Genomic DNA, 23,716 nt, shown 5'->3' with positions numbered 1-23,716 from the left:
GCTGGAATAATTTAAATAACTAAATAAAATAGTATTGTTTAGAGAATAAAATAAACATCTGAATCCATTCTGAAATAATTATGTGATTAAATAAAGTAATAAATGGGAGAGAATACACAAATCTGTGCAGAGAATTTGAAATAATTTATGATGAAATTTAGAAGTTTTGGGTTTTTGAGTGAATGGCTAAGAAAGAATTCTTGAGATGTTTTTGGTGCAAAAAATATGTTTTTATTCTAGCACAGGGGTATGACTCGTGGCAGAAAAAGCTGCACCTACAGGTGGGATGGGTGGTTGATTATATATTTTAAGTTTTGTGGACAGAAGGGAGGTGGAGATAAGGTAGGTTTCTAAGGAATTTTTGTATACTGAGAGTCTTACAGGACCTTGAAGATTTAGCTATTATCAAGGTTGAGTTTAGTCTTTGATGAAATAGACACATTAAGCCATTAAGGCAGCCATGAACTCCTTGACGAACGTCATGCTCTGTAGGTCTCAGGTATCTATCGGTGGGTAAACTGTAAGGAGATTTAATTGAAACTACATTTTTTTTTGCCTTTGTTCTCATCAATTTATGTAGATACTCCACCCCCAAGGACAGGTAGCATAACTCCCCACTCTGTAGGTGCAGGCTATGCACAGTGACTTCCTTTTAAAGAAGGAAAAAGTGGGGAATAAAGTGTAACTTTGCAATGGAGAAACCTGACAAACACTGAGTCAGCCAGATAATCAAGGTCAATATCAATATTCATAGACCATTTGCTGATGGTATGCACCCTTGTTACGATGTTATGAAAATGACACTTTACCTGTGTGGTCTTCCTCCAAAAAGCCTGTAACTCCAGTCCTATGAGTAAAAGAGAAGACAAAAAAGAAGAAAAGAAAAGAAACAAACAAAACAGAAGACAACTAATCATGGTGGGAGAATTTGACTTCTTCTTTGCCTATTCAGATGTTTTTTATTTCTTTTTGTTGTCTGATTGCTGAAGCTGGGACTTCTAGTACTATGTTAAACAGCAGTGGGGATAGTGGACATCCCTGTGTATCAGATAAAGGGCTAGTATCCAAAATCTATAAAGAACTTATCAAACTCAACACCCAAAGAACAAATAATCCAATCAAGAAATGGGCAGAAGACATGAACAGACATTTCTTCAAAGAAGACTTACAAATGAAAAAATGCTCAACATCATTCATCAGGGAAATACAAATCAAAACCACAATGAGATCCCACCTCACACCAGTCAGAATGGTTAAAATTAACAAGACAGGACACAACAAATGTTGGCAAGGATGTAGAGAAAGGGGAACCTTCTTAACACTGTTGTTGGAAATGCAAGCGGTGCAGCTACTCTAGAAAACAATATGGAGGTTCCTCAAAAAATTGAAAATAGAGCTACCCTACAACCCAGCAATTGCACTACTGGGTATTTACCCAAAGATACAAATGTAGTGATCTAAAGGGGCACCTGCACCCCAATGTTTACAGCAGCAATGTCCCCAATAGCCAAACTATGGAAAGAGCCCTGATGTCCGTTGACAGGTGAATGGATAAAGAAGATATGGTATATACTTATACAATGGAATACTATTCAGCCATCAAAAGGATGAAGTCTTGCCATTTGCAACAATGTGGATAGAACTAGAGGATATTATACTAAGCAAAATAAGTCAATCAGAGAAAGACTATCATATGATCTCACTCATGTGGAATATAAGAAACAAAACGGGATCATAGGGGAAAAGAGGAAAAAATAAAACAAGATGAAATCAGAGAGGAAGACAAATCATTAAGAGACTCTTAATCATAGGAAACAAACTGAGGGTCACTGGAGTGGAGGGGGATGGGATAGGCTAACTGGGGGATGGGCATTAAGGAGGGCACATGATGTGATGAGCACTGGGCATTATAGAAGACTGATGAATCACTGACCTCTACCTCTGAAACCAATAATACATTATATGTTAATTAATTGAATTGAAAACAAAAGAAAAAAGAAAAAAGAAAATCAATTTTAAAAAAGAAAAGAAATGTATCATACTAATGTAAAATGTTAATAATAGGGAAAACTTGGTGTGGGATTATGGAACACTCTGTGCTATCTTCTCAAGTTTTCTGTAAATCTAAAATTGTTCTAAAACATGAAGTCTATTTAAAGAAAAAGAAAATATAGAGGAGAAGAACATCAAAATCACTAGAAAATGTGGGAAAGATAGAAACAGGCAACTCTCAAAGAGGATATAAAAATTTCCCTTAATTACATGAAAAGCTGTTCAACTCCATTCACATTTAGAGAAATGCAAATTAAAACATTGCTTATTTTGTCTTTCCAGAACATTTTTTTTTCTCTTCTGGAGACTATGGCTCCTTTTGTTAAAAAAAAAAAAAAAAAAAAAAAAGTGCTTTTCTACCCAGCTGCATCCCTGTAGTTCTAGTGAAAACTGTCATAACCCCTAGAAATGTCCTCAGCACTCAGTCATTGTCTGTTAATGAATCCTTATCTGACTTAGGAAAGTCCACACTTGAGCAAATGTCTATTCGTGGATGGCTTGAAAGTGGAGGTCTGGGAGAGGGAAGGCGCTTAACGGTCACTGTGGTGGTCATAGTGGAGGCGGCACTGCTGACAGAGGGATCACACAGCTCTCGGGCTGTTTCCCTCACACACGTCAGGACGCTGTATGGGGTCAAGCCCAGGACATGTGATTGCAGCTGCGTGGGAGCCACCCTGACGCTGCTCTCCCTTCCCTACTCACCTGCTCGATATCTATCAGAGTGGAAAGTCCGGACTGGCATTAGTTTGATGTATAGGCCAGCCACCAGGAACTCCTCCCACCCCTCTTTCCCTCTACCTCTGTCTCTGTCCCTCTGTCTCTCACACAGACACACTATTTATTCACCATAAACTTAAGACATGTGGGGAAGAATAGGGTTCACCTCAAAGGCTGCTTTGGCCACATGCATCTCTGGCCTACAGGCTCTGAGAAGGTGTTTATTTGTAGGTTGTGCATACTCGGGCCGTCTACCCAGTGGTGGATGTCGAAGCCCCACTTGCAATATCATTCACCTTCAGTCCTTTTTTCCTTGGTAAATTATAATTTCTCACTTTTCTTAGACTTTTTTTTTTTTTTTTTTTTTTGCTTTCTAGTATTATAGCCATGGTGGCTTAGTCTTAGATTCCAGCATAGAAATCTCCGGATAGATGAGCCTTTGCAAGTGGGCTCAAGGAAAAGCCTCTAATAATGGTCACTTTCTAGAAGTTCTGTGATGCTGATTAAGCCCAGGCAGCCCAGGAGACTGAAGGAGGTATCAGTGTGAATTTATTGACTTCAAATGAAAAATAGTTGTCATAGTAGACAGAGGACCCCTAGTCAGAATGAAAAGCTTATTCCCCCTCTGTGGTCAAGGTACATGTGATTAAAAGGTCGTCTGGTGAACACAGAAAGCTTAACAAGAGTCATTAGATCAGTCAGATGTTTGTTACTCTCAGGGTTGATGTGTCCATGTCTCCATGGATGGACGTGGTTTTGCCATAGGGACAGAGGGATTGAAGACATGATGCCTCAACCCCCCCCCCCTCATCCAGAACCAACAATTGCCCTAAAATCCTTAAGTCATATTTGAGTGGAAGACCCAAACACATTAAGAATCCCACAGGAACTGTATTATCAACTAAAAACTACTTGGATACTGTTGTCTGCATGTTATTTTTCTTTTCTTACAAGTCCCACATAAGAGATTGTGAGAAGTCTCAATTATTTTTCAATTAAGCAAAGCTTAAATTATGAAATGTAATCAACTCATCTGCAGTTTATATTTTGACTATTCGCCAAGTTAACTTCATTTCTCACACGGCTTTTATTTTAGAACATTTTCCTGCAAGCTCACAGTATGTTAGTCGTACGAAGTAGCTTGTCTGCCAGAAGGGTTCTAGAAAGGGAGACATCCTTCTATCTTGCTTCTGGTTCATAAACCGACATCCTGACTCTGTAGGGTGGAGTAAAACTATGTTCTTGGGCCCAAATAGGGCAATTGGGTCTGTATTCAAGCCAGTAACTCCTGGACTGTCACTCTAGGGGGTCCTGGGTCGGAAAGAAGGGGTGATTTAACCAATGCAACAAAATATCTACAACTGTTCTATAGAAATTCAACCCAGGGAGGAACAGTCACGTGCCCAAGATGTGTTTACTGATCACTTGGTCAAGTCAAACTTAGGGAAGCCAATGGCTCCAGGAAGGAAGGTCTGGGAACCGGTTTGGCTGGGCAAGATCGTGGCTAAGATATATGGCTTTCAGGGTGGCAGTAGGTGCATCGTTGAGCTTCTGGCCCTGGAGTGACCTTAGGACCAGCAGCATTTGAGCTCTCCGCACCAGTGAAAACATAGCCCCCTGTGCTGGTGGCGGCAGTGGGACAACTGGTGCCAGTTTCTTTATATCGTTGTTTTTGGAAGCTTGGCTGTGGGTCTAGTTCTCCAGCCTTTACCAACAATCCTGTAGCCCCCCCCCCCCCCCGCCCAAAGCAGTCCCTTAATAAACTTCCTTTCTGGTCAGTCCTCAGAGTCTGAGTCTAAGTAAGGACTCTGACTATAATGTAAAACTGGTAGACCTGAAATTTCAGGGGTTCTGACATGAAAATAGGTTGTCTGAAAATGAGGTTAGCAGAGAAGAGAGGATGGCTCAGAGATGCTGAGTTAGAGACAGGCTGAGATTTGATGAGCGCTGGGTCCATACTTTCCTGGAGCTAAGATGAATAGATACATAAGCCAATAAATATAATCATTTTTTTTTACACACATCCTTTTGGGTTGGATTATCTGTCATTGCCATTGAAGGCATTCTGATTAATATAGGTTCTTGGTTAATATCCATGTCTATATATTTATGGAGTGTCAAAGAATTTGTGGGTGTTTTAAAACTGCAGCAATCACATGGCTGGTCAGTGATAGTGTGCCAAAAATCACAGGCATTAAAAATGATGAGGAGCAGTAATTTTTACATTTTCTTTTTAGCATCAGAAATCTTTATTTTATTTTATTATTTTTTAACTTTATTTTTTTTATTTTTATAAATATATTTTTTATTGGTGTTCAATTTGCCAACATATAGAATAACACTTGACGGGATGAGCACTGGGAGCATCAGAAATCTTTAAACAGAAACTATATCATCTATCTATCTATCTATCTATCTATCTATCTATCTATCTATCTATCGAGAGAGAATATTTTTCAAAAGGCTCCCATTGATGAAGATGGGATCTGGGCTCAAGAGGTGGAGATGGAACTCTGTCCATTCAGCCACACGCCTAACCCTGAAGACCCCTTGGGCATCTCACAGAAAGTTCTAAGTCTCCCTAGCTTGCCCATTTGAAACTGTCTCTTTACACATGAAAATCCAGGGATAGGTAAAAATGTTCAACATATAGTGTTGGAAAGAACAGCAAGTTAAAAAGCAGTAGGTGCACTTTGGTCTCATCTTTGTTAAAAAACAAGCATCCCCATTCATATCTGAAAAAAAATTTAAGAAGACTCATAAAAATATTCATGGACCAGTGGGCTTGCAGGTGACTCTAATTTTTAAAAACTGTATTTCTTCTTTACTAAGATTTACTTTTGAATTTACTAAGATTACCTTTGTGTAGAGAAAATGAAAACTTTTTGTTGTTGTTAAGTTTAACCTTTCTGTAAGATGACTTCCCCTATACTTACGCTCTGATCTCATTACCTTAAAGTAAATCTTTGATGCTAAAGCAAATTAATTTTACAAAGTTATGAGCAAACTGAGAGACATGGCGATGCCTGGGAAGTCATGCATTTAGCAATATTAGTGGCATGCTGAGACTCAGGGGTATTCCAATTCTGAACCAAACTTAGTACTCTCGGTTGCCTTTTTTTTTTCTTCTATTGACTAGAAACCCCAAATTGGCTTCATATTTCTTGAACTAACCAAGGAATTCTTGCTCCTTTCAGAAACATGGCATCTGAATAGACACCATGGCTTTTTGATGCAAATAGATAATTTATTCAATACGAAGGCTTCATCGCCTCTCATCTCTCTCATCAATGTCCTTTGCAGTCTCACTGAGATAGAGTCATTGGATCTGTTCTGGTTCAGTGGTGGACAAAATTAGCCTATATGCAGATCGCGTCTTCCACATTTGCATGGGGAAGAGAAAATTGTTATCAGGCCTTTATTAGCGCCACTGAAGATTTTGCCTCTCAGATTGAAGACTGGTTTTTAAAACTCACGGACACAGAACGAGAGACTCAAACTCCATTCTATTTTCCCCCTCCACACATTCCATCAGGACTTGTATATTTAAAGAAAGCTGTAATGAGAAAACTTCCGGCATGATGGAGTGTAAGGGATGTTGGGAATCCTATAGACTGGTCTTGCTGGTCAAGAAACAAGTGCCACAAAGGCTGTGGCTTGTCAGGGTCACACAGGACAAAGCAGGATTACTCAACTCCAGCTCTCCTCCCTTTGGGGCCATTTTGTTCAGTCACACCACACTACTTGTTATGAAGGAGCTTCCTGAAACCTTCCAAACGGGCTCGAGACTTCTGGTATTTCCATGTAATGATATTTTTTTTCTTCTGGGAACATAGAATTATTAGCTCAAGACCACTGTTCTTTGGCAAAGTATATCAGGGTCACTGGGCCCTTTTCGAAAGGAAGGCTGTGCGTCCACAGTGAGGATGTGTGAATAATATCTATGCATCTCCTGCAACGAAGCTATAATTGAATATCTCATTGAGGTCATGGTTTTGCCTGGTGGAAAATAATACAAAGGGTCGGAATACACCCTTCTTCATGCAGAGGTCCCACAGAGACTTAGGAAAAAATCATCTGTCATATATACTCCCCTACTGCCAAGCTAAGGGACCTCAGTTCGGGGCTCGGCACAGCCCAGACAGATGAAGATTCTATTCTCCCCTCCAGGCAGAAGAATGCAGGTGATGTGGCTACTGATTGGGAACTCACCGGGTTTGAAGGAAGTGTGCAAGGTTCTACTGTATCGTGCTAATTCCTTCTCACTGCAATAAGGATAACCCATGTAACCCAAATGGGACGTAACTCCAAGTTTAGGCGATCCCTACGGCAACCGTGTGATACAATTATAGGACTTAACAAGCAATTTTAGGGGCACCTGGGTGGTTCGGTCAGTTGAGCTGCTGACTCTTGATTTCAGCTCAGATCATGATCTCAGCATACAGGGAGGGATGGGCCCCGCGTTGGGCTCTGTGCTCAGTGGGGAGTCTGCTTGAGATTCTCTCTCTCTCTCCCTCCCAAATAAGTAGAGAAATCTTTTTTAAAAATTTAAAAAGCAAAAAGTAGTTTTATTTCATATGATTCTTTTATTGGTTCTGCGATGTGGATGCAGATGAGGCCTACGAAGTGCAGAGTGATGAAGTGACAGGCCCGGACCACAGTCCTGGCTCTCCGCAAGGAACGGCTCTTGCGGCCTTAGTCCGTTGCTGATGCAGCTCAGCAATCTTGCAGATACAGAAATAATCAATTCAGGAGGACATAAAGATTAAGCCACAGAAAGTATTCTGTTAAGGGCAAAAATCCCATCGCCTAAACAGTCAGAATGCTGTCCTCACAGGGGCAGAAATGTTCTTCAGCTAAATTTACCAAGTGGCTTCTTTTCACTCTGGCTTTTGGGCAAAACTTTGTAACTTTGGGGGATTATTCCATTCTCTCGGGTGGTGTAAAAACAAAAAAAGGAAAATGTTTATTTTTTTTAATTGTTTCCAAAAAGGGAACAAATGCTTTCCATACTGTTTAATGTGTCGTTGGGGTGTTACGTTAGAAAGCAACTGGGTTGTGACAGGCCCTCATTACGGCTGATAGACTCAAAACACCGCACAACTGGAAGTGAAGGCTTCCTCTCTGTGGAGAAGTGTAATTTCAGGTTCTGCCGCAAAATCTTTTAAAGCATCTGGAGACAGGTTCACAGACTGGCAACCTGCAAAGCGGTCTGGGTGACCTCGCCACACAGGAGCAGCTTACAGCGGGGAGAGATGCTGGTCATAACCGCAGATGCGATGCGAGTGTGCTGGCCAGGGCTCGTGCTGGCTTTCCCTTCCAGCCACACTTCAAATCACTCACAGACCCAGTTCTTTTAGGTTCATTTTTAATTTTTTTAAAAATTATTTTATTTATTTATTCATGAGAGACACAGAAAGAGGCAGAGACACAGGCAGAGGGAGAAGCAGGCTCCCTGCAGGGAGCCCAGTGTGGGACTCGATCCCAGGACCCTGGGGTCACGACCTGAGCCAAAAGCAGATGCTAAACTGCTGAGCCACCCAGGTGCCCAGTTCTTTTAGGTTTAATCTCATTCAGTTTCTATATTTCCATGGCTGATTTAGTGAAATAATTACTTTTGTTCTGATGAAGGAAGTCCTTGAATAGTATTCATTCTTTCATTCAATATTCACAACAAATATTTATTAAGTTAGACATGGAGCTGATAGCTGTTTGCAAACCTTGCCCCTCTTTCATCTGTTTGTGTTTTCTCTGGATGCTTCCCTCCATCTAGACGTCTCCCCCACTTTCTCTCCTACCTAACGCCTCCTTATCCTGCATACTCTTCCCTTCTGAAGAGACGTTTTTAGCACACAAAAGTACTTCGATGCCAATACTATTATTTACTCCCCAATGGGAATAGATGAAATCACTTGGGAAGAACATGTCATGTGAACACAGAAGAACTGGTTTATAAGGGATGCATGGAAGAAGCAGTGCCCACAGGTGAGATGGAGCAGAAGGGGCTAGCGAGGTAGAAGAGAGACGGGTAGAAAAGCCTGGAATGACTGTTTCCGGGTGCAGACTGTTCACTGCTGCAGAGAAGAAAGGTAAGCTAAGAAGTGAAAACCGTCATCGGTCTGTACGTGTGTCTGCCTATACGCACGTGGAGTACTGCTGCAATGATTCACAAACATCTAAGATGATGGTTATCTGCAGAGGACTGTAGGCCCCGGGCAGATGAGGAATATTGGTAGAAGATGGACTTTATTATTTTTTTTTTTAAGATTTATCTATTTATTTTAGAGAGAGACAGCATGAGCAGGAGGAGAGAGAGGCAAAGCAAGAGGGAATCACAAGCAGGCTTCCTGTTGAGCATGGAGCCCAACTCAAGGGTAGAGAGATCTCCTGACCCTGAAATCACCACCTGCGCCCAAACCAAGAGTCAGATGCCTAACCAAATGAGCTACCCAGGCGCCCCGGAAGATTGACTTTTATATTTTGCATGCCTTCTAAAGTTTCTGAGTTTTGAATTATGTAAATGTAATACATATTCAATAGATTGGATTAACATTGATTAGACTAACTTTAACTCTCTTATTAATGTTCATACCAAATTAGCAAAATATACAAACTTCCAAAATTTTCATATGAAATTAAAATTGAGTTTAATGGGTCAAATGATCTATTCAATGCTTATATGAAATCTGTGCAATGAAGCCTTTGTAAAAATTGGTGAAGTATACCAGAAATACCAGATTTACAGGTATCTAATGAGGGATCAAATCTTTATGTTTTTCATGGAGTTTGTCTAAGAATTAAGAATGTTTTAAAAAGACAATGTTCCATTTGGGGAAATGAAGTGAAGAAAATATACAACCTTTTGCTTTCCAACGAATATTTGTCTAAGTGTTATTCAAAAGTTCCGATCAGGTAGGCTTAGGATTTTTTTCTTGTTTATATGTACTATACTCTATTATTATGGATTCTTAGTACTGCCTATTGAAAAACTTCTTTCAATGTACTGGTTACATGTGGTAATTTCTGTATATTAAAGCTTTTGCCATGTTTCGATTCAATTGTTGTAGTTGCTATTGCTTTCTGTATCAAAACCCCCTTGTGGGGTCTTGGGATGACACCCAACCCGTCATATCCTCCTTTCTGGGTGTATTTGTACCTAAATAGCAGATGGTTTTCCACTGATTTTAGTTGAGCAGTCTGAACTAAATTCCAATTTTAAAAAAATGTTTTTTTAATAAAGATCCAGAATTAGGAAATTCAGTAAAAAGAATTAGATCCAGAATTAGGAAGTTCAGTAAAAATCATAGTACCTATTCTTTTTAAGAAGTAGTAAAACATTCTTTTTTATATGAACTTTTCTGAGCTTCCAAAAGGAATTTCTAAGAACCTAACAGTTAACTTTTTAAAAGTAAGATTTTCTTGCGATGGTTAAATTTCATACTTCTACCTAAGAGAAATCCTTAGGGTGTATAAATGGATGTGTATTAGATTTCAATTTAGTAATTCCAAAGGGTGATAAAGGGACATACTCCATCTTCAAACAGTTTTTGAAGCCTGGTTGGCATATATGAGTCCATAAGAAAAAAAAAAATCAAAAACCCAACATGTGATTCATTCACTATTTTAAACATAATAACAGCATAATCTACATTTTGTTAACTATAAGAGAAAAACAAAGTGATTTTCCAATTTTGTTTTTCTCTTTAAGATAAAGCCCAATCAAATCATTTTTTATACTATTTATATTGAAAATTTGTTTCCTCAGTTGAATTAGGACAGGCTATGATACCCTGCAGTAACAGACGAATCCTGGAATCTTTAGAACTTAACACCACAAAGGTTTATTTCCTGTTTATAAAAATTCTAATGCAAGAATGATACTGTCAGCTGTGTAGTGACTCAGGGATTCGGGCAGCTTCCGTCCTGTGATTTTGCCGTCTCAACATGTGGCCTTGATTCCTGTGGCAGAGGCACCTTTACCTCCCCTTATAGATCAATGGCCAGAATCAGTCGCATGGCCATAATCTAACTATAAGAAAAGCTGTAAAATGCTATTTTTCTGGTGTTAGAAAGAGAAGAGGAACACAAAGCATTGCCTTTGCTGCAGGTTTTTTTTTTAATATTTTATTTATTTACTTATGAGACACACACACACACAGAGAGAGAGAGAGAGAGAGAGGCAGAGACACAGGCAGAGGGAGAAGCAGGTTCCCTGCAGGAAGCTCGATGTGGGACTTGATCCTGGGACTCCAGGATCACAACCTGGGCTGAAGGCAAGGGCTCAACTGCTGAACCACCCAGGCATCCTTTTCTTTCTTTCTTTCTTTCTTTCTTTCTTTCTTTCTTTCTTTCTTTCTTTCTTTCTTTCTTTCTTTCTTTTTTTTTTTTTTAAAGATTTTATTTAGTTGGCTGCGGTTTGAAATGCAAATCCTTTGAAAGGACTTTTTCTAGTATCGAATATCCTTGGTAAAGGATGAACCTCCAATGACTGAAACCAAATCAGAGCTTTACTCATCTCTGATTCCTTCTCTTCATGATGGAAATGTTACAATAACCACATACTTACTGAGAGCTGACCATCTAATTATGGGACTTGGGAACCTCCCTGGCTTATTATTGCCTTCAAGATTTAATGTTACCATTTGTTTTACTTTGATTGGATATTGTAAATAAGGAGGGACCAGAGATATAAGAATGTACTAGTGGATAGTACTGCCAAGCAGAGAGAGTCTCTCATGATTTTAGTTTCGCTTTTGAAAATACTACCATCAAAACTGATGCATGCCTTTAATAATAAAGATGGTCTTAAAACTTTTACTGCATTAAGTATTTGATGGAGTTGAGAGCCTACGTTAACAAAAATGAAATTATATCTAATAAAAATACTCTATAAATGTCACAGAGATAAATGAGGTATTTTCATAACTTAAAATTCTCGCTCTTCTGGGAGCATTTTTAATGTAAAATAAGAATCAAAATCGTCCCCACATTTTATAGTTTCAGGCCACTTTGAACTCTACCAGAATGCATTTTTTTTTTTAAACAAAACTTTCCTTTCCAAACTTCCAAGTGTAGTCTGAGAAGGTTGAAATATTTGCTGTTGGTTTGCTTTATTAATGCGAAGACATACTGGGTACAAAAGAGAATCAAAAGCTATATATCTAACATACCTAGACTTTTCCTTGGCACACAGGGCACTTGGAACAGACCATATAGCTGTCATTTGAGGTCTTTGGGTTGACCTACAGGTATGACATAAGGGTTATATATGGTAGGTGGCCTGGCAGGTCTGAGCATTGGTAAAATATTTATGAGTGCCAGCTTTGCTCCTAGACTCTTTATGGTCTCAAGTAACAGGTGAAATCCCAAAAAGTAACTTTATTGTTGGAAGTGATGGAAAGTTTCACTTTAGCGAAAATAATAAATGCACAGAGAAAGGAGCGAGAAAATAAAGCTTTTTAAAAATTCCATGAAAGAGATTTCTCATCTCATATTGCTATTAACAACACTGATGATCACCTGAATGGCTCAGGGGTTGAGCGTCTGCCTTTGGCTCAGGGCGTGATCCCAGGGTCCCAGATCGAGTCCCACATCAGGCTCCCTGCAGGGAGCCTGCTTCTCCCTCTGCCTGTGTCTCTGCCTCTTTCTGTGTCTCTCGTGAATAAATAAATAAAATCTTAAAAAAAAAAAAGACAACATTGATGACAAAGGCTAACTTATAAAGAAGGGGAAACATGGCAAGAAGCACATTTTGAGCTCCTGGCTCCTATTGACTGAGAAAGAGAGAGACAAAAAGATTTTTGTTTAATTCCTGCAGCCCTTAGTTATGCAAAGTCATAACTGTGGACCAGGGTGCTAGGGAGCTTGTTGCATGAAAGAGGAAAAGAGCTCAGAAAAAAAGTAGCTCTCTTCTATAAGCTATTCTTCCCAGCGTCATAACAAGGAACAGAAAACATATATCTTTGCCGTGTTCTAAAACATAAGGCACAGGAATCATTAAACCCAATAAGCAGAGGAGTCCAGAGAGAGCCGGCCATGCAACCCAAACTGGATTAAGTCTTCCAGTGGTGAGCACAGCCATTAGAGTCAAAACGAGCAGAATGAAAAGAGAGATTTGGGAGAAGTCTGTGAGTGCCCTTAAATTTAAGGCTTGAAGGACTAAGTCATGGATCTTCTAGCTGGTGGTCCAAGGTTATAACCCCTTTTAAGGTCAGTAGAAGACAGGGTCATTTTACTGTTTTAAAAATGTATGTACATGCATGTATATTATAGTCATATAACTTCCAGCTAAAGTGAGGGTAATAATTAATAAGACTGTACCTAGAGTAGACATATTAGTTATTTTCATAAACCATCCTTTATGGTTTATATATATAACCATATATATATATATATATATATATATACATATATAGTTTATATATATAATCCTAAATTGGCAGTTCAGTATACATTTTACTGCTTGCCTGTCTGTTTTCCAAAATTATGAATTAAATAACCCTTGAGGTATTATAAAAACCATAATACCTACCTGACATGGACATAGCCATTTGATAATCTAGTGTCCTGATAATACTCCATAGTCAGTGATTGATCCTTAGTTGACATGCTTATGGAAATAGGTTCCTAAGTGTTTTCTGAGTAGAGGTGGGGCCTGGGGGATCCCTGGGTGGCGCAGCGGTTTGGCGCCTGCCTTTGGCCCGGGGCGCGATCCTGGAGACCCGGGATCGAATCCCACGTCGGGCTCCCGGTGCATGGAGCCTGCTTCTCCCTCTGCCTGTGTCTCTGCCTCTCTCTCTCTCTCTGTGTGACTATCATAAATAAATTTAAAAAATTAAAAAAAAAAGAGGTGGGGCCTGGCTTTGACATCTGCAGGGTGTTGCACCTGCAAAAAATGCTTTGACTGACCAATAATGTGATAAGTGGGTAACCATCACTAGAGAAGGCCTTTTGGAAGGAATGTATTCACCATCTACCTCTCCTGTTACCTATTCAAGAATATCTACGGATTGCCTACATTGTACAGTCATTTGCGTAAGTAGGACTGACTCCTTGCCTTTAAGATGATTATAACTTAGAAGGAAGATAAATGATCAACGTAAGGCAAATGTGCAATTAATTTGAAGGAATGAGCCAAGTTAAAATTCAGTTTTAGAGAAAACCACGTCTGTTTTGAGAATTCAAGCAAGGATGGTGAGGTGGGACGGGCTGTGAAATCAAAGAGCCCTTTCAAGAAAGAGCTTTGCTTCTCTACCATGATTCCTGAACGTTTTTACCCCAGCAGAACTGACAGCTCCTGACTTCCTCCCCTGTTGTACCACAAATGGCTTTCAGTACAAATACTTTTAATTTTGTTGCTTACTTTTATTTTTCCCCCTCAAAATTCTGTCTTGCTCATCTTTGTATTACCACTCCCTAGGATAGTTATCTATTCCTAACAGGGATTTAAATGATGGATAGTTTTATCTGCCATTGGGGTTGATCTTGGCCTAGGGGTTATCTGCACTTTAAGAGTGTGTTGGCTATGAAAGCAGCTGGAATAGTTAGGTTGGCTCCACACAGATTAATGATAACTAGGGTATGTTTTTCATCCGCTCCATAGTACTGGCACAGTACTTTGCCAAGGATATAGTTTTTGCTCAATCAATACATACAATTACTTGTTACTTAGACAAGCTAAGGCAAGTGCTAGTGCTTGCTTTACTTGACACAGCTCATGGTTGCTGTTTAAAGTAGATGTAAAGAACGTGCAAAAAGAGTAACCCTAGATACAACATTGGCTCTCCAAGAAATGCTCAATCTCTTTCCTCATCAAAGAAGTGCAAATCAAAACCACACTGAGACATCATTCACCTACCCATTGGCAAAGATCAGGAAACATAACAGTATTTTTAAGAAGATTCATGTGAAAAACTTGTGCAAACTAGACTAGTAGTTACTGGAAAGCAATCTGAGCATAGGTATCAAAGTTACAAGTGTATCATCCACTCTTAGACTCAGGAATTCCATTTCCAAAGAGGTTGGGATCAATATTCTGACATGTGGGAAATGAGGACTTGGCAAAGTTATTCGATGTAGCATTGTGTGTGAGAGAAAAATGTCAAGCCACCTAAACGTGTAGTCAGTAGGTGTCTGGTCAAGATACTGATTCTTGTTACTGCGGAATCCTGTGCAGTCATAAATAGAATGGAGTTTTCTTTTTCTGTATTGGTGGAAGAAGAAATCGCTATAACGTGCTAAGGAAAAAGAGGAAAAGTGCAGAAGAGTTTGTTATAATTATGCTATTCTTTGTGTAAAAGAAGGGAAAAAAGGATGTGTGTGTGTCTTCTAGAGATGCAAGAGGCATGTCCGCAAGACAACAGAAGAAACTAGCAGCACTGATTTGCCCTTGAGGAGGGGAACTGGGTAGCTAAGAGGCAGGGATGGGCAGCAGAGTTTTCACCGTGTGCTCTTACATTTTTGAAATGTAAAACCTTACGACTATACGGTCTATACAAAAATTAAATAGAAACAAACACACGACAGCAGATGCGGTGGTTCCCGGCAGGGAGCAGCTGTTGCCATGGTCACCTGCAGCAGCTGTCACACTGCTGTGGTCACCTACAGTGACATCTGCTGGTGCTTCCCGACAGCTATTCTAGGTCCGTGATTTTCAAGCTGCTATTTTGAAAACGGGTCGTGCAATCGAGTGAGTGAGTCCAGCTAGCATTGGCGAGAAAAAGAGAAATCACACAGAGCAGAACATTTCGGAGGGCATAGCCAATAGTAAAGGTAAGTCCTGTTGTGTGGACTTTGGTTTGATTTTTTATGTGCATATGCGCTCTGACGTAACCCAGCTCTCTTACTGTGCTAAAAAATGTTAGAGAGCCACCATCCACAGTGGTGACCTTTCTCAGCCAATCTAGACTTCGGTAGTTCCTCTTGAGCAACCACTATTTAATAGGGAAATTCCCTTCAAGGTGGAGCCAGGATTTTCAGACTGTGGATGTGGGATTCCCACCTTTTCAGGCAGGTCCCTCTGCTTATGTCTCTATTACTACCATACAGAGTCTCCAGGTTGTGGGTCTCCTCACCTCAAAGCACATCCATTTTTTAGGGGAGTACCTTCCTCCCCAAGTCAACAGGGCTCTTTGGGGTCTAGATGGGGTGATGGGGACCAAGATCCAACCTGGGGTCCTCCGTGTATTCCGAGCTTCAGGGACCCTGTTGTAGCACCTTCCCTTCTCAGGGTACCCCGATGCCTTGGACCACGCAGCTGCACCATCAGTGATGTCCTTCTCTCCATCTCTGCTTACTCCATTCTAGTTTCCTTCAAGACACTGTCCAGTGCTATTTCCTCCATAGAACCTTCCCTCATTTCCTCAGCTCAGAGTGATTTCTCATGTAGTTGTCATGCTCTCTTAATGGTCACCGAATGTAACCTGGTTCAGACTGAGTTCAAGCAAAGGGCATAATGAGCTCAACTAATTAAAAGTTTAAGAATAGTTCGGATCCACCAGCTGAAGCCCTCATCAATGTCCAGCCATTCTCTCTCTCTCTCTTTCTCTCTCTCTTTCCTTTTGCCCCCCATTCCCTTTGCTTTCCTCCATGTTGGCTTAATTTTTGAATATGCTTCTTTTTTAATGCTTCTTTCACGGAGGCAAAATGTCTCTGGAAGCTCAATGGTCATGTCCAACAAGTTGAATTCCGACAGGAAGAAAGGCCTTGTTTTTCTCACGGGTCTACCAGAGAAGCTTCAGGAATGTGTCCCACTGCCTAACTTGGGTTATGTGTTCAGCACTTGGACCTCATAGCCACGAGGTTACAATTTACTCATTGGCCAAACTCAGATCACATATTCACCCCTGGAGACGGGCCAGCCCACCAGTGGAGAAGCAACTACGTGGAGAGGAGAAAAGGACGGTTCCTGAGTGCAGATTGAGAGTGCTGTCCCCCGAGGGAGGGGAATGACAAAAGAGACAAAAACAGCAGAGGTCCTTGGCAGATCATAATCTGGAAGGTGGAGACGTCCCTCGCCCGCATGTTGTCCCATGGGACTGCCCAGCAAAGCACCGTTGGAGGTTAACCCGTCAATCCTTACGGAGTAACCCATCCTATTCAATTGCCTTGCACAGTTTGGGCCTCTGCATGATGTGCTTTCCCTCAGGATTCTCTTCTATTCTAACTCATTCTTACGGGCAGCTGAGGAATCCATCAGTCTATAAACTCTGTGCCAGCAATGGGGCTACTGAATCCATGGTTTTTTGCCCCGTCAATGTTGGCCAAGGATTTTAATCAGGACAGACACTTAGAATCTACGAAAGGAGACTGCACACCTGCTGGGGAGCATGTCTCACACTCCTGCTCCAGCTCATTCTTTCTCAGGAAGCAAAATGTTTTTAAAGAGAAACATCTTAACACATCTGGTGTGATGTTCTAGTTATCCAGTTTAAGCCACACACACACACACACACACACACACACACACACGCACAGACGCACACGCACGCACATGCACACCGTGGTATCATCTGTTTTTCTTTTATACGTTTTAGGAGGCTCTGAGAGCTATTTCCTAACATATGTCAATTCACCACCTGCCAGTTCCTAAGTGATAGCCCTGCAGCCGGGCCGGGGGATCTCCGGTTAGAACTGCCTTCACTTTGGAGCTGTCAGTAATATGTTTACTCCAGGGGGAGCCGATTTCCCTCACTTGAAGAAGACATGTGAATTAGAGGCACAGGGAGGAGGAATAAGCTGGATGATGTCTTTACAGCCATGCAGGAGGGAGTATAGCAGAGAGAGGTTCCCCAAACAAGCAATAGATGAGAAAGCCTAGTCAGAGGTCACAGATTAAACTGCTTCTCCTGGGGAACGCCTGCTTCAGTAAACCGCATCCTAATTTCTCCTTGTTATTCAATATCAAGGGTGTTTGCAAACAGAATTAAGATGTATTAACCACATCTAAGAGTACCCAACCATGTCTAAGGCTTCTCTTACATTTCTCCTCTTTTTTAATCCTTTGATGGAATTTGAAGTTGCATCAGTGAGCTTCAATTTCTGTCTGGAAATTCATAACAGAATGCTATTTTGACATTTATTCTGAAAGAGGTGGCCTACGTGTTGGTCCTAGGAGAGATCAATATTTTTACCTGCCCTAAGATAATCTGGTCCTGAATTTAGTGGTTCAACAGTGTTAAGACCTAGCAAATCAGGGCCTCCATATGATTAGTGTCATTTGTTCCCCCTCATCCTCCCCACCCCAATAACATTAATGCATTTTGTTTCATTGGATTTTATTTATTTATTTTTAAAGATTTTATTTATTTATTCATGAGAATACACAGAGAGGAGAGAGAGAGAGAGGCAGAGACACAGGCAGAGGGAGAAGCAGGCTCCATGCAGGGAGCCTGATGTGGAACTCGATCCCAGATCTCCAGGATCAGGCCCTGGGCTGAAGGCAGCGCTAAACCACTGAGCCACCCGGGCTGCCCTGTTTCATTGGATTTTAAAGGAGAGGCATGGCCATGGACTCATTAAGGTCAAGCTAACTGTATGTCATTATTGCTATATCCTTTATGTCAAACCATGTGCTTGACACATACTAAGTGTAGAATAAATGAACCAACCCTGTCCTGAAATTCTGAGATCCAACATTTGCTCTTAGAGTCCTCAAGTTGGGTATCTTAAATAGTCTTGCATAAATTATAAAAAACAGCACATTGACTTTGATTATAGAAAAAGAAGAAATGAGTTCTCAGGATTGGACTTTCATAGGACAACTTTATTGGGAGTTCTTTCTAAATAAAGGTGGAAACTCACATGTACTCTGCACCAAATACTATTTATGTTAATCTATATTTAATAACTATATATACTATAGTTATAGTATACTATATATATAGTATATATATATAGTATATATAGTATAGTTATATATATAGTATATATAGTATAGTTATACTATATATGTTAATTTATATTTAATAACTTTTCAGTGAAGATAGTGGTTTTGTAAGGGTAGTGGAAAGAGAAGGAACTTTGGAGCCTAAAGGTCTGGAGCTGAAATGTGGGATCCACTCCTTATACTTATTTAACCTCTACTTCCTGGTCTTCAAAATAGGCATAACAATAAGGCCTGTTGTAATAAATTGAGGACAATCATCATCATCATAATAATAAAAGCTTAGCAAAGTGCCTATTCCTTGTGGTCACTCACTAAGTGGTAGTCACCATGATCCATGTTATAAGTGTTCTGATATTATATAGTACAGAAGACAAGACTCGGTTACATATAACCCAAGCCCTTTAAAGCTTTCTAAGTTAAAGCCAAACTCCATCCAATGCTATGTTAGTCACCTAGCAAAATGGTAAATGGTGTTCCTTTTTTTGTCCTATTTTCAGCATCTCAACTTTTGCCATGGCTATGAGGAGAGAGTCCTAAGAAAGTCATGCAGTGAGGCCCATAAGGCAGATCCACATAGCGTTAATGGTAATGAGGTGACACATTTAGCATTTCAAACCAGGTCTCTCTGTTGAACTCAGATCTTCCCAATACATGACATATTATCCTACAGATATAAGCATATATTTGCATTTTGTAAATCACAGAGACTCAGCACAAATGTCTCAGGTTAATTCTTAATGTGACGCAAAAGCAGGTTTCTAAGGGAGCCCTCTCTGCCTCCCTTCCTTTATTTCTCCTTTCTTTCTTAAGATGTGCCAGGCACTGTGTATATAAAAAATAATTACAGTGGATGAGATAGAAGATGGAAGGGATTCCAATACGTTTTTATTTTGACCTGTTCTGGAAAAGGTGAAAGCCATTCCACGTAAAGTTAAGTGCTGTAAAAATGCATTGACTCTTAGTTCACTAGAGTCATGCTGTGAGTTATGTCCTTAAAACTTTTTGACACATGAAAAGATTAAACAAAAATAATTCCAATTTCAACTTTATAGGCTATTTGCTGAGGTCCTTTTTTTTTTTTTAATATTTGCCATAATCTTCCTTAACAAAGTGGATGAAGTACAGAATGCAAATATTCCACACTGCATGGGTTGATGAAAGGTATTTCTAGGAAATTATTTGACAGTATGAGCTATAAGTAAGGGTGAAAGTTGTAGTTCCAGCCAACTATTTAGTTTCATATTACTCCAGCAATAGTTTATCTCTAAAGTTATTGATTATAGTGATAAATTACTTAGAAGTCTACCTACTTTTAGGGAAAAAGGAGGCCTACAATTTTTCTTTTCTTTTCTTTTCTTTTTTTTCTTTTCTTGAGAGAGAGAGAGAGAGAGAGTGCACACATGAGTGTAGGGGGGAGGGGTAAAGAGAGAAGGAGAGAGAAAATCTTAAGCAGGCTCCTCATCCAGCATGGAGCACAACTCAGGGCTCAGTCTTATGACCCTGAGATCATGATCCGAGCTGACATCAAGACTCAGATTCGTAACCAACTGAACCTCCCAGGCAACCTCAGAGGCCTTCAATTTTCATATGGCTACAATCTATGACCAAGAGAGCATTTAAACGCAACCCAACTATAGACATAATTCCGGCCAAAACATTTATTTTTATTATTTTTTAAAGATTTTTATCTATCCATTTGAGAGAGAGAGAGAGTGAGAGCACAGAGGGAGAACAGAAGGAGAGTGAAAGGGAGAAGTAGACTCTCTCCTGAGTGGAGGGCCCAACTCGGGGCTTGATCCTAGTACCCCAGGATCATGGCCTGAGCCAAAGGCAGATGCTTAACTGACTGAGCCACCCAGGTGCCCCAGTAAAAACATTTTAGATATACTGCTTATTTATAGACAATCTATCAATATATAATCTGCAGGACATCAATTAGGTATACAAAATCTGAAACGCCCCTCGAACCCGTCAGAGACAAAGAGAAAGTTAAAGAAGTTTGAATGTTGCTATTTCATTAATTTTAAGAGCGATCTGATTCATTATGTGTATGATTCATATATTATAAAAGGTAGTTAATTATAATACACTATCCAGTCAAATTAGTTAATAATATATTATTATTCTCTGAAAAGCTTCCTCTTCCTGTGGTGCATACTTTTAGATATACGTACAGTTTGCTCTAGATTTAATTGGACTCTATAGAGGTAGATATGATACCATGGATAATAGAGTAAGCAGTACCAAACCTTAACTATAATTCTCACTGGTCCGTAGCCATAGCCTCATATACTCAAGTCGTCCACACTGTTCCCAGAAAATGTGCTACTACCTTCACTGCTTCCCATTGCTTTTTCTCTCCTGGAAAAAGTATTATCCCCTTGTTTATCCAGGCTTGAAAGGCTAAATTTTTCTTCTCTGCCTTTCTTCCCTTTCTAGTTACCAATCGCTGCATAACAAACCACTCGAAAATTCATTAGCTTAAATTCATGACAGTCATTTACTAATATCCTGTTAATTGCTCATAAATGTGCAATGTGGGTAGGACCCAGCAGGGACTGCTTTTTTTTTTTTCTTCACCTGGCATCAACTGGTATGGCCGAAGGTAGTTCACTCTTCAAGATGGCACTGGCTCTGGACCAGGAGCTTACCTGTCATTTGGTGGCCTCTGTTCCTCTCCAGGTGGACCTCTCCACAGGGTTTCTTAGGCTTCTTCACAGTACAGAAGCTGACTAACAAAAAGGAGTGTTCCAGGAGGCCTAGGAGGAAGCCATAAGACTTCTTAGGACTTCTAGCTCCACGGGGATCAATCAGAATCCTTTGCCACATTGATCAAGTAGGTGACTAAGACCACTGAGATTCAAGGTGAGCGGAAAGATTCTATGGAAAGAGTAGCAAAGAATTTGAAGACACTTTTAATCTACCCCGCCCTGTATGTTTATCCAAGTTTTGCTGACTAGACCATCACGGCGTCTCTCACATCCATTCCTCATGCTTTCATCCACCCAAAACCTCTTGTGCGGAGCAGGCAAACAAATCTGCATGGCAGCGCCAACGGATCAGGAAGGAGATGGTGTCAGACCCTCGCAGCAATGTGGTAGCCTCCGAACAGCCACGAAGGCAGCTTTGAAAATGTTGAGGTACTGGGAAATGTCACAGGGAAAAGATATTTTCAGCAGAGGTCCCTACCATTGTTGTTTTTATCTGTTTTCTTATAATTCTTTTTAAAATCTTTTGCTAAATTCTCCCTTCTACTCTGTGGAGTGGTTTTCAATAACTGTATGCAGGTATTTATAGAGGAAAAAAATGGAGATATATTTGTGGATTTTTTGTATTTTTTATTTTCTACTTTTTTTTTAAAAAGATCTAGGGCCCCTCAAAACCAGTTTTCCTCCCCTCTGAAATTCTAGAAAGGAAGAGAAGATTAATGCTGATTGAACTTATTAAATTCATTTGTGGTCAGTGTAGGAGAGCTGAATTTCATTTTGTAATGCGCTATCGGTATGTTACCCACTGTCAAAGTAGATGGAAGCCTCTTGCTCATTTTATAAGAGGTGAAGTATGATTTTTACTCTAAATTATTATGGATGTATCTTGTTTTCGGACCTTTGTTTTTATGGTTAAGTCAGCTGGCAATAGTTACAGTTTATTTGTTTCTGTGTCCCTTATTTAGGACTATGACCTTCTGTTATGACACTAGTCTTAAGAGGCAAATGACCTGTGTTACCACAGATCCCTATATGGTGTGGTTTCCAGGAATGCATTGTGGACATAGACAAGGACAGCCTGTACCGTTCCAGGAAATGGAAGTGAAACAGACCAGCATTTGAGTGACACTGAAATGGATCCCGCAAACACACTGGATCAGGGTGTAAGACAAATAATGATTCTAATGGAACTTGGGAAGGAGCACTAAATGGGAGTTAATATATTGCTCCCTAACTGATCTTAGTTTACGACTCTATAGGGGGCTAATTATTTTCCTCAATCCTGTGACAAAAAGAACTGGAGAAGATAGGAAAGGCAAAGAACAACTTGGCTCTCATTGAATTCTCAATAAATGTTAAACTCTACTGAGACCGATTTAATATTTTCAAATGTAATAGAATGTTATTTATACAAATGATTTTTGAGAAGTGTTTTCAAGCTTGAATTGGGTAGATAACTTCTTAAACCGATCAACTTACATCCAGCTATTCCAGTAAAACATCACTGGAGTACAAGTGTCTATTTAAATTTTATTTCCATTTGGGTCCATTTTCAAGTATGAAAACTTTAAAACTTTTAAGCACTTATTTTTATTTAATACACTGTGTTTACAATGCAATGCTAAGTGAAAGCATTATAACTAAACTACATTTTCCAAATTTTCTACAAGAATCAGAAAAATATTATGAATAATTAATTCCATGGGCAACTCTTAGAATATATCTAACTGGCAAATATGACCTAGAGTTGATCCTTACTTAACATACCATATAGGGATCCCTGGGTGGTGCAGCGGTTTGGCTCCTGCCTTTGGCCCAGGGCGCGATCCTGGAGACCCGGGATCGAATCCCACGTTGGGCTCCCTGCATGGAGCCTGCTTCTCCCTCTGCCTGTGTCTCTGCCTCTCTCTCTCTCTCTGTGTGACTATCATAAATAAATAAATAATTTATAAAAAAAATACCATATAAATCGGAAACTGGGAAATCTATTTCCTCTTCTTCTAAAACTCAGCCACAGTTAAATGGCTGACATCCATGTATTTCTCTAGCAGGTGGATATTCTCTAAAAGCAATTTTTTTTTCAAGGAAAGAAAAATGTTATCTCTTTCACATGAGCATTTTCTCCCTTATTGATTTTCATACTTCTTCCTTTCCTTGCAAATTTCCAAGATGGGGAACAAAGTTGGCATTTATATTTTGAATTTTTCTCTGGATCAGATAAATATGCTAGTGAATAGCATGATTTTGAAGAACAATGACACAGTGGATAGTTGATTAGGGGGAAGATATGTAAGGAGGGATAAAAATGTCAGTCTTGTTTCTCATAAAACAGTGAAATGAATCACTAAAATTT

The 23,716-nt window shown here is 39.9% G+C and overlaps 1 protein-coding gene across 2 annotated transcripts in view; it reads right to left on the bottom strand.

Moving 5' to 3' along the window:
• The window catches only part of PJA2 (praja ring finger ubiquitin ligase 2), a 292,291-nt gene that overhangs the window by 86,276 nt on the left and 182,299 nt on the right, over nucleotides 1-23,716 (bottom strand). Inside the window, exon 3 of one of the 2 annotated variants that reach the window (XM_025437280.3) lies at nucleotides 21,307-21,414. The exons of the other annotated variant lie outside the window; for it this stretch is intronic. The gene's annotated coding sequence lies outside the window, so the exon portion shown is untranslated. The remainder of the gene's footprint in view (nucleotides 1-21,306; nucleotides 21,415-23,716) is intronic. 2 annotated transcript variants of the gene reach the window in all.

Source organism: Canis lupus, chromosome 3 (genome assembly GCF_003254725.2).
Source record: "Canis lupus dingo isolate Sandy chromosome 3, ASM325472v2, whole genome shotgun sequence".
NCBI classification, from domain to species: domain Eukaryota; kingdom Metazoa; phylum Chordata; class Mammalia; order Carnivora; family Canidae; genus Canis; species Canis lupus.
The sequence above is the reverse complement of the archived record's forward strand: the minus strand, read 5'-3'. Positions and strand labels throughout refer to the sequence as shown.